Below are 9,799 nucleotides of genomic sequence, written 5' to 3'. Positions count from 1 at the left end.
GCAGGAATCAAATGAAATTACATGTCAGGTTATTTGTAACCCTCACATCTTTATGATTATTATGCCAGCTCTTATTGTCAAAGCAAGTAGATGCCTTCATTTGAATTTGTAGTGCTGGTGATGGCATTATCATCTTGATTTAAACCATTCACCAGCTGTGTATCTCAGCTCCTGTCTCAATACCCTGAGCTGCTGAGCATAGAATCTCAGCATTACAGGTGACATGTTTTCACCTAGGGCCATCCATAGCTGAACAGGAATCCTGACTCTAATGGACTGAACAAAGGGTCAACCAGCCTTTGCTTGAGAACCTCTAGTAGGCAAGAACTCACTATTCCTGCACAGCTGAATGGACTTTTGGAGAATTTTAATAGTTGTAAGTCTTTCCTTACATGAAGTCTCCATTTGTCAATTGTAAGGTCTACCTATGGCTCCTACTTCTGCCTCCTTAGATCCAGCAGTACTATGCCTGGCAGAAGGTAAGCCATTTGAGGAAAGGGTGTTTCATTTGAGTCTTTATATGCTAAGCATAGAACTGAGGGTGCACAGTGGGAGCATTATATGTGTTCTTTAAAGAGAATTGAATTCCCCTAATACACCTCCACATGCTTCAATAACTAACAGGTCTTGTTCAAGGTCCTTTTCTTCAATATGCTACTGTCTGACCTGTTGCTGATCTGTGAGGAAGTCATGCAAATCCAATAAGTGGAAAGGAGAGACAGCTCCTGAGCAAGCTACAGGAATGGGAAAGCAAGCCTGGTCTGAAAGCATGGCAATTCGTGTACTTTACCTTGGACCTCAGGATGTTTCAGAATGAGCAGCAGGCCATATCTTATGGTGCTGTTGGTTGTCTCTGTTCCTGCACTAAATAAATCTACTCCTGTCATTTTTAGATTTTCCAAGTCAAATTCAGACTGGGATTATCTTTCTCCTATAGGAGAAATACAAAATATATTAAGTAATGAGAGACAGCAGGGAAAGCCATTAGTAACCATGTGAAGTACATAAAGTTTCGCTTACAAGCCCTCCCCCACCTTCATTTCCCTACTCTAAGAGAGGAAAACCTTCCTAATGCTCTTAGGTTTCCCCTGTTCATCCACAGGCTTACCTTTCCCAGGCAACCTTCTTCGCATCCAGAAACATGACATAGTGAAAGAGCACTACGCTTGTATCAGGAAGATCTGAATTAAACTTTATTCTCAGTAAGGTCTGTGTCCATGGGAAAGTCATTTAATTTTTCTGGACCTCAGTTTTCTCATATTTAACAGGAGGAGCTGGATCCTTTCAGCTCTCTATTTATTATCTATGATATATGTGGCATGGTGAGGACCTGATAAAGTAAGTCACTTAAAAAGTTTATAACCTGCTAAGAGACCTTGCATGCAGATACTTTTGCCACAAAGCAACAGCATTTTAGTTTAAAAAAACAAAAGAAGAAGATTTCAGATTTTCACAACAGGAAACTAAGAGAAAGTCTTGGGGCAGGGGAAGACAGAATTTCAAATTTTGTAGGAGAAGGAAATTCAATCAGCCAACCTGTAACTGATCAGAAGTTTCCTTTTCAAAATCTCCCTTAAGTGGTCAGCCAGCCCCAGGTTGAAGATTTCCTTACATGGGGAATTTATTACTTAATGAAGAAATTTATTACATCTTGGACATTATCCCCTTGTGTGGAGATTAAATGTGTCTCTGTAACTTCAAATGACTGTTATGAGTTCTGCCTTCTGGGAAATGAGGAAGCAAAGGAATTCTAACCCTTTTCTGGGACAGCCCTAAAATTAGGTGGCTGCTAAGACTCCTTCCAACCCACAGATTCTATGAAATTCTATGAAATACGCAAGCTTCTAGGACTTATAGCTAGGACACATCTTGGAGATCAACTGCCACGCACATTCATTTTAAAGACAAAGAAATTGAGGCCTACAGAGGTGAAACAATAATATTAAAATGAAAGCAGATGAAGTTATAGTACTAAATAAGTAATCCTGCAAATATAACCTTCATCCTGAACAAAATAAGATGGACTTACAGCCATCAATCTTGCAAAAATGAACAATTTTGAAAGATTTATGGACTCATGTCAATTCAGTTAGCAAACATAAGCACAGAGGACTAATGATGAAGAATGGTACCTGCTTTCTGAGAGAGAATTCATTGACTGGTATGTAGAAAGGGACACATTTTTGGACATGGCCAATACAGAAATGTATTTTTCTTGATTATGCTTGTTTGTTAAGAAGGTTATTATTTGTCTTTTTTCATTGGGTGGGAGAAAATAAATATTTGATAAAAGAGACAGACTTCAAGAGAAAAGGGTGGGTTTCAGGCATTTCCTAAAAAACAGAAACTCAACATGAGTCAATTATTTGAGCTGGAAAACTTCAAACCAGACAAGCATAAAGTAAATAAATTAATGAGAAAAGATAAAGCAATGGAATCAATACTCTCATGCTTTTATGTCAGCTTAACACTATTTTAAAAAAATCTCCCATTGGCTCAGGGCTCCTGGAAAAAAATAGAAATTACAGAGGCAATAGAAACAGAGTGGCAATATATCGAGGAAGGATGTTAAAAAGTTCTTAAGGATACCTTCATTTCAACCTGAAAGAAAGTCTGTAGTGAACAGTTCAATGATGTATGCTTGGTTCTGTAGTGTTTAACATTTTTGTCAGTATATGAAATCAGTCAATCAACAAGGAAGTATAAAATGTATTTTCTGTGCCAAGCAGAATGCCAGGTAATGGCGATATAAAAGCAAATGATAAAAATAAGACAGCCCCTACCCTCTGGGAGTTTCGATTCTACTGAAGCAATACAATACATATAAATATAAATACAAATGGGATCCATGGAAAATAAATGCACAGATATTTGGGGGTGGGATATTAACAACAGGAAGAATAAGAGAAGGCTACTTGAAAGAGGTAGCAACTGAGTGTGAACAGATATTAGGGCTACTAAGAGTTGAGGAAAGAGAGTGAGAGCATTCCAGGGAGGGGGGCCAGATTGTATAAAGGTAAAGAGGCAAAAGATGGAATATTGTGTACAAAGAAGAGCAAGCAGGGCAGCTTGGCTGGAGCACAGAGGGAGGCTGTGAGAGGGGAGAATGTGTAACCAGCCTAGAAAGAGAGGCTGCAGCCAAATTGTGAAGGGCTTTAAATGCCAAATAGATGAGTTAGTGTTTTCTCTTAGGAGCCCTGAAGCTTCCTATCATGGGAATAACCCAGAGAGTCTTGCACTTTATGCATGTTAACTTGGCAGATTTGTGAAGAATGGATTGAGGGTCTGGATGCTTGGAGAGCTGGTAGGAGAGAATTGTCACTGTCTGGGTAAGAGATGCTGGTGATCTGAACTAAGGTGGTTATGATGTGAATACAGAGAGGAAAGAGTTCATGACACTGCCATGATGGTGTTGGGGGAGAGAACACATTTACTCTCTCCTCCCCACCTCCAGCCCTGAATTCTCATGACTTACTTGGACAATCAAGAAAGATCTTCTTCCACATTGTTTAATGCTCCCAAACCCAGTTTTCCTTCTAGGGGCTGTTTAATGCATTGATTGCACGGATGGGGAGCCTGCAGATGTCAGGCCACATGTAGCTTTCTAGATCCTTAAGGGTGGCCTTTTGACTGAATCCAGATTTTAGGTTTGTTCTGTAAAATTAAAAGGCCTCATGTGGCCTGAAGGCCACAGGCTCCCCACCCCTGATTTAGACTCTAAAGGAAGGCAGGAAAGAAGTACTTATGAAGCATCTAAATGTGCTAAGCACCTTACAAATAGTACCTCATTTGATCTTTACAATGACCATAGGGGTCCATATTATTATGTCCATCTTACAATTGAAGAAATGAAGGCAGACAGAGGTTAAGTGACTTGCTCAGTGTTATACTATACACTATACTATATTATAGTATCTTATACTATATTATATTAATACTACGCTGTTTATACTATACTATACTATGCTATGCTATGCTATGCTATGCTATGCTATGCTATGCTATGCTATCCTATCCTAACCTATACTATACTATACTATACTATCGTATACCATGTCTGACTCCAGATTTGAACACAAGTCTTTTGGACTTCAGGCTTAGCACTCCATCCATACCTGGCTTCCTGTATCAGTCTGACTGGAACCATGTAGGACTGGAGGACAGTTAAGGATTAACTAGAATGTTGGGCTGATGTCCTGATGACAACTCTGAGCTGGGGAGAGTATGAGATACCATAAATGCTTTATTTGTTTTCTGAATTGGTTTGTGGGTTTGTAGGAGACTTTTGTATCATCTTCATTTTTCTGTGAGGCAAACTTGATACTGTTCCCTTCCTTAAATTAATTAATTTTGAGTGATTTTATGAGAGCAAGTCATAGTTAGAATTTCTAATAATAACTAGTATTTATAATGTTTTAAAGTTAACGATATCATTTAGAAACATTATCGTCATTACCATTCTGGGAGACAAATGCTATTATCCCATTTTACAAATCAGGAAAATGAGTTACCCAGGATTACACAGCTAAGAAGTGTCTGAATTTGGCTCTGAACTCAAGTCTTTTTGACTCCAAGCCCTGCTCTGCATCCCATTTCTCCTGTTTAGAGCTTACTTTGTATACATTTGTCTACATATAAACTCCCCCAGAAGATTGTGAACTCCTTGAGGGCAGGGGCTGTCTTTTGCTTCTTTTGTGTCTTTGGCACTTAGCAGAGTGCCTGGCATATAGTAGTTGCTTGGTAAATATTTATTAGATTCCTATTATCACTCTCCAATACAATATCCCCTTCCAAACAGGAAAGTCCAGATCACCAGCTCATCACCCAGAAAAGCAGAACTCTTCAATCTCATTTTTCCATCCAGACTTCAGATAAGGGATACGAGCAGACCAAAGACCAGTTACTAGAAAGCCAGTGGCATCCTTGGGGGATGTGGGTACTTTGAGGTTCTCTCTCATGTCCCTTTCTGTGCTTGTGGCCTGTAAGAATCCTTGGAATATCAGCCTTACTCAACAAGTAAGGTGCTTCCCCCATGCATCTTACCTGCTGCATTTTGGAGAGGTAGCAGTCAATGAAGTCCTGAGGGTTGTTGGGGTCCAGGACCTTCTGATGCTCTTTCACTCTTTCCAAAATGAAATCTTTAAGTTCCTCATTAATGTTAAAAATTCTTTTGTGTTCTCCAGGGAGGTATGTTCTGAATGCTGGTAAAAAGTTGTAGAGCTGCATACACACACCCCAAACCAAAACAAACACATGTGAGTTTACTATCATGAAGAAACTATTTAAAATCTCTCATTATAAATTAGAGATTCCATTTCTTTTTTGAATCTAATTAAATTTTTCATTGACAAAATATATTTTCTCTCTCATCTTCACTGCACATTGGTTCAAAGAAAAAGAAAAACAAAACCATCAAAACAAATACACATAATTAAGCAAAAGAAATCCCTACCTTGTCAAGAGTTTCATAAATCCTCTCAAATCTAACCTTAAGTTGTCAAATATAGCAAAACTAATCTATCTGGTGCTGTGCTACCCACTGAGATGACCAGATGGCATCATATTATGTCGTTGTTCAAAAGAAGCTCATATTTGAGTTAAGGGGAAATCTACTTGCCTTCGAATGGCCAACATAAAAAAAAAGAAGATAAGCAGACACAAAGGTATCCAATTAATTCAGTTCAATTCACATTAAGTTAATAAAATGCATCAAGCATTTTTTCCATACTCACTATGAACCAAGTCCTAGGCTGTGGTGATATAGACAACAATGAAGCAGTCTTCATCCTCAAAAAATTTACGTTCTACCACAGAAGGGTTTAGCTAGAGTACCTATTCCAGACTGTTAAGTACATATACCAGACTGTAAGTGGAACACAACATAGGCAAAGGAAACGAAAGCTTGTTTTTCAGCTGGATGAGGATCTTCAGTTCTGGCTTCAGTGGATGAAGGTTTTCATCCTACATGTCCATCCATTGTAGAGGCCGAGCTAGATCACTACAAGAATCAGTGTAGGTTACTGATCTAAGTGGCTTGCCCTTCCTATTCTCTCCTGGATGGCCTGAGCAGGTCCTTTTTTGATATCTATTTTGCTTGCTCACATCTATGAAGAGATTCCCCAGGCCCAGTCAAACACTTCTCCATATAACTTCAATTTTGGTGATCTAGAACTAGTGCAGGTGCCAACTAGGAACAGGATATCTACCTAATATCTTATGTGAGAGCCAAAGATATTGCGTGATGTTATTGTCCTTGAGTGGCATGTGTGTGTGAATGTGTGTGTGTGTTCTCATGGGTGTTGGGACCTTTGCTAAGAGATGAGAGGCTATGGTATATTGATCTTGTTGCTGAAACTCAGCAAACAACCACAAAATAAGAAGAGAGTTATGGCCTTACCTGTATCCATGGTTTATTAAAGAGGCGGAAGTTTTCATTTAACAAGTTCATCAGATAGAGAAATTTCTTATCATTGTACTTGAATCGGTCACGGAAGAGGATAGAGCAGATCACATTGCATGGCGCACAGCTAAGGATGAAGGTGGGATCAGTGGGCTGACCTAATGTGGAGACAAGTTACCAAAGGGGAAAAAAACAACTTTAATAGAAATGTTTCCAATCAGATGGGATATGGGCATCATGCTTGGATAGGGTGCTTAGTTCTTTAAAGGCTAATGAATGTTATTCTCCTGGACAATGTCTTTACTTATAGGGAGGCTAAATGAGCTTCTAATGCCTGAGCACGAGAAACAAGAAGGGAGTTTTCTGACCCAGCAGAGTTATTATATGGTAAGTAGATGAAGGCAGAGACTTTTAAAATGATTCCCAAAGCAAATAGCATTTAGGACTGGGAGTGGGTGAGCAGTTGGACCCTACATGCCTAGGAAGAAAGAACTGAAAACCAACCCTTTGTTTTCCTGAGCTCCTCCACCAGCATTGGGCTTCTTCTTGAACTCGCTCTTCAACGCTTCTCTTCCCCATCCCAAAGTTCCTTAGGGTCGTCAGGGTAAACCTGCGGTGTTGTTTCCACCTCTCTCCATGACTGAAAATAACTCCTAGATAGTAGAGAAGAGGACATTGATTATTCTTACATTGGGAGAGAGGGCACAGTGTGTATGGTGGTTAAGGAGTTTCTGGCTTAGTTCATTGATCAAGTTTAATTTTATTCAATTCACACTAAAATACAATGACAGAATGGTAGGTACCAGGTACCTACTACATAAAGGTCTTCTACTAGGTACTGAGAATAGAACAATTAAAATGAAACCAGTAACTGTGCTCCACAGGAGTACATTCTACTGGAGATACTTTGCCATACATTTTGCTTTTCTGTGACTCTTTACAGAAAACTAAACTTACCATGTCCTCTGGCTAAGTCTTCGAATATTGGAATGTCTCCTCTATCCATAAAAATATTTCCTTGATCAATTAGAGCTTCCTTCGTAATGTTATATCCATGTAGCACCACAACACGCTGGGTTCCAATATAAAGAGTATAGATGGAGCCATATTTTTCAGCCAGCTGTGAAAATGGCAAGAAATAGGATGAATTCAGTGTGAAACTTTAGAAACTGAGAATTTCTCCTCACAACTGCTTCATAACATGCCATATGCATGAGTACATGTACGTATGCATGAAGCTATTACACTTTCTAACTGGGTGATCGTACCACCTCTGGCTTTATTGATCATTTATATGTAGAAGATTCCCACATTCATATGACTAGAGATTATCACTTTTCAATTCCACGTAGCCAACTGCTTAGAAATGGATTTCTCAACCTGGATGTCCTATTGGCATTGCAAACTTAATATGTCCACAGCACAACTCGTTTGTTTTCCCATAAAACTACCCTTTCCTCCAAACTTACCCAAACTAGTCACCCTAATAAATCGACCTGAGGGAAAGAGAAGAAGAAATGTGAAGAAAGGAAAAATCAAAATACCACCAACTTGCCTTGGAAAATAATTGAAATGACCCAGGACCGTTACTCAAGAACCTTTGTAATTGACCTTTTCATATCAATGACTCCTGCCCTTAGACCCTAGGCTCTGCTTTCAGTCCAGGCCAAACACTCATCCTTTCAATGAGGAGCAGTCACTGTAGAGAAGGGCCCCACCTTCCTCACCTTCACCACTACCAGTTACTAAACAACTGACTAATTTGTTAATTTTCCCTAAGAAGCACAATGCCTTTCCAACTGACATGCATCTAAAATATCTTACTCTGTATTGTCTCCACAATAGTGAGCACATAGTAGGTACTTCATAAATGATATTTTATCCATTCTTTCAATGGCTTACAATTTCAATCCTCTGCTTCTAGTATTTCTCCTTTGCAATGAATAATCTGCACAACTAACAACTTAATATTCCTCTGCTACTGTTCTGACTGTGCCATTCCTCTACTCAAAAGTCTGCAGGGGCTCCCTACTGCCTCCCTGACTTGGCACTTAAATGCCTCCACAGCTGCCTCCAACCCAATTGTCTAAATTGATTTTGTATGGCCCCTCATCCCACACTTCATATTCTTGCCACGTCCCCTCTTAGCTATATTATCTGCCACCTCCTTGCCTTTGCCCAGACTGTCTACCATGCCTGGAATTTATTCCCATTCTCTCTTCCAATAAGAATCTTTTTCTTCCCTCAAGGTCCTGCTCAGGAGTTCTCTCCTACTTGAAACTTTTTGACTGCCCCCATTACAAATGCTTTATCTGTCCTCTAGTTACCTTCTACTTGGTTATCTATGAATTTTTTGTATCCTTCTAGTAAAACATAAGCTCCTGGAGGACAGGAACTATTTTCTTTTCTTTTTTTGTCTTTTCTTTCTTTCTTTTTTTTAAGCAATTGGGGTTAAGGGACTTGCCAGGGTCACACAGCTAGTAAGTGTGAAGTGTTTGGTCTGATGCTGGATCTGAACTCAGGTCCTGCCCCGAACTATTTTCTTTTCAAGGAGAGATAGTTGCATTAACCACATGTTTCTCTCCTGTGTCTGGCACAGTGCCTGGCACATGGAAGTTAATGAAGAAATTCTCATTGAATGATTAGTTTTTGTCTTTGTATTCACAGAGCCTAGTATGATGCATTGCAAGGGAAGAATATTTGGTCCTGTAATATAATTTCTTCTGCTGCTGCCAAAATTTTGGCAAGACAACCAATGCTTGCCTAACATCATTGCTAATGGAGATATCACTCATAGAGCCCTTGATTCACACCATCCATACATAGGATTCTAAATCACCATGACTCTTGATTCAGTTATCTATTTGAAGCCTTTGTGTCTCCTCCTACAGCCCAAGCAGCCAGATCTAAACCCCAAATCCAGTCCCTTTACCTTAGAGAATGATTCAGACATGTTCTTCAAATCCAATTGCAGGATGTTGCCAATAATGGGAAGAGGAATGGGACCTGGGGGAAGCTTCCTCCTTTTGAATCCTTGTCTCCATAGAGACAAAAAGATCAGCAAAAGAACACAGGTCAGTAGGGCAGTAGAGGTGAGTCCCCAAGGATCCATTCCTGACAGATGGTCCTACAACTCTCAGAGGTATCAACTCAGATGGCAGACTTTTATCATCATTGGTAGAAAACAAGGGGTGGGAATGCCCAGCCAATAAACATTTAGTCCTTGTAGGCAAACAGGATTTTTTTTCCATTAACTCTGATTAGTTTAGCAATCAAGAGGTTATTATGTTGTTTTTTGTTTGTTTTAGACTCTGTCCCTGACCCTAAACTGGCACTAAATTACATAAGGAGAATGGGAAAGGGGGAAGGCTTTTGTCCAGCTCATTTTGTTGGAGGTCA

The 9,799-nt window shown here is 39.5% G+C and overlaps 1 pseudogene across 1 annotated transcript; it reads right to left on the bottom strand.

Annotated features, from left to right (window-relative positions):
- Nucleotides 1-734: 734 nt before the first annotated feature.
- On the bottom strand, nt 735-9,561 carry LOC110204231 (cytochrome P450 2C23-like; annotated as a pseudogene). Its single transcript, XR_013484848.1, has 6 exons — nt 9,333-9,561; nt 7,358-7,520; nt 6,905-7,053; nt 6,398-6,558; nt 5,044-5,220; nt 735-931 (listed from the first exon to the last, which is right to left on the bottom strand). The product of XR_013484848.1 is annotated as a cytochrome P450 2C23-like (transcript).
- Between the last annotated feature and the right edge of the window lie 238 nt (nt 9,562-9,799).

The sequence above is a fragment of the Phascolarctos cinereus genome, unplaced genomic scaffold (genome assembly GCF_003287225.1).
Source record: "Phascolarctos cinereus isolate Bilbo 61053 unplaced genomic scaffold, phaCin_HiC Scaffold_147;HRSCAF=716, whole genome shotgun sequence".
NCBI classification, from domain to species: domain Eukaryota; kingdom Metazoa; phylum Chordata; class Mammalia; order Diprotodontia; family Phascolarctidae; genus Phascolarctos; species Phascolarctos cinereus.
The sequence above is the reverse complement of the archived record's forward strand: the minus strand, read 5'-3'. Positions and strand labels throughout refer to the sequence as shown.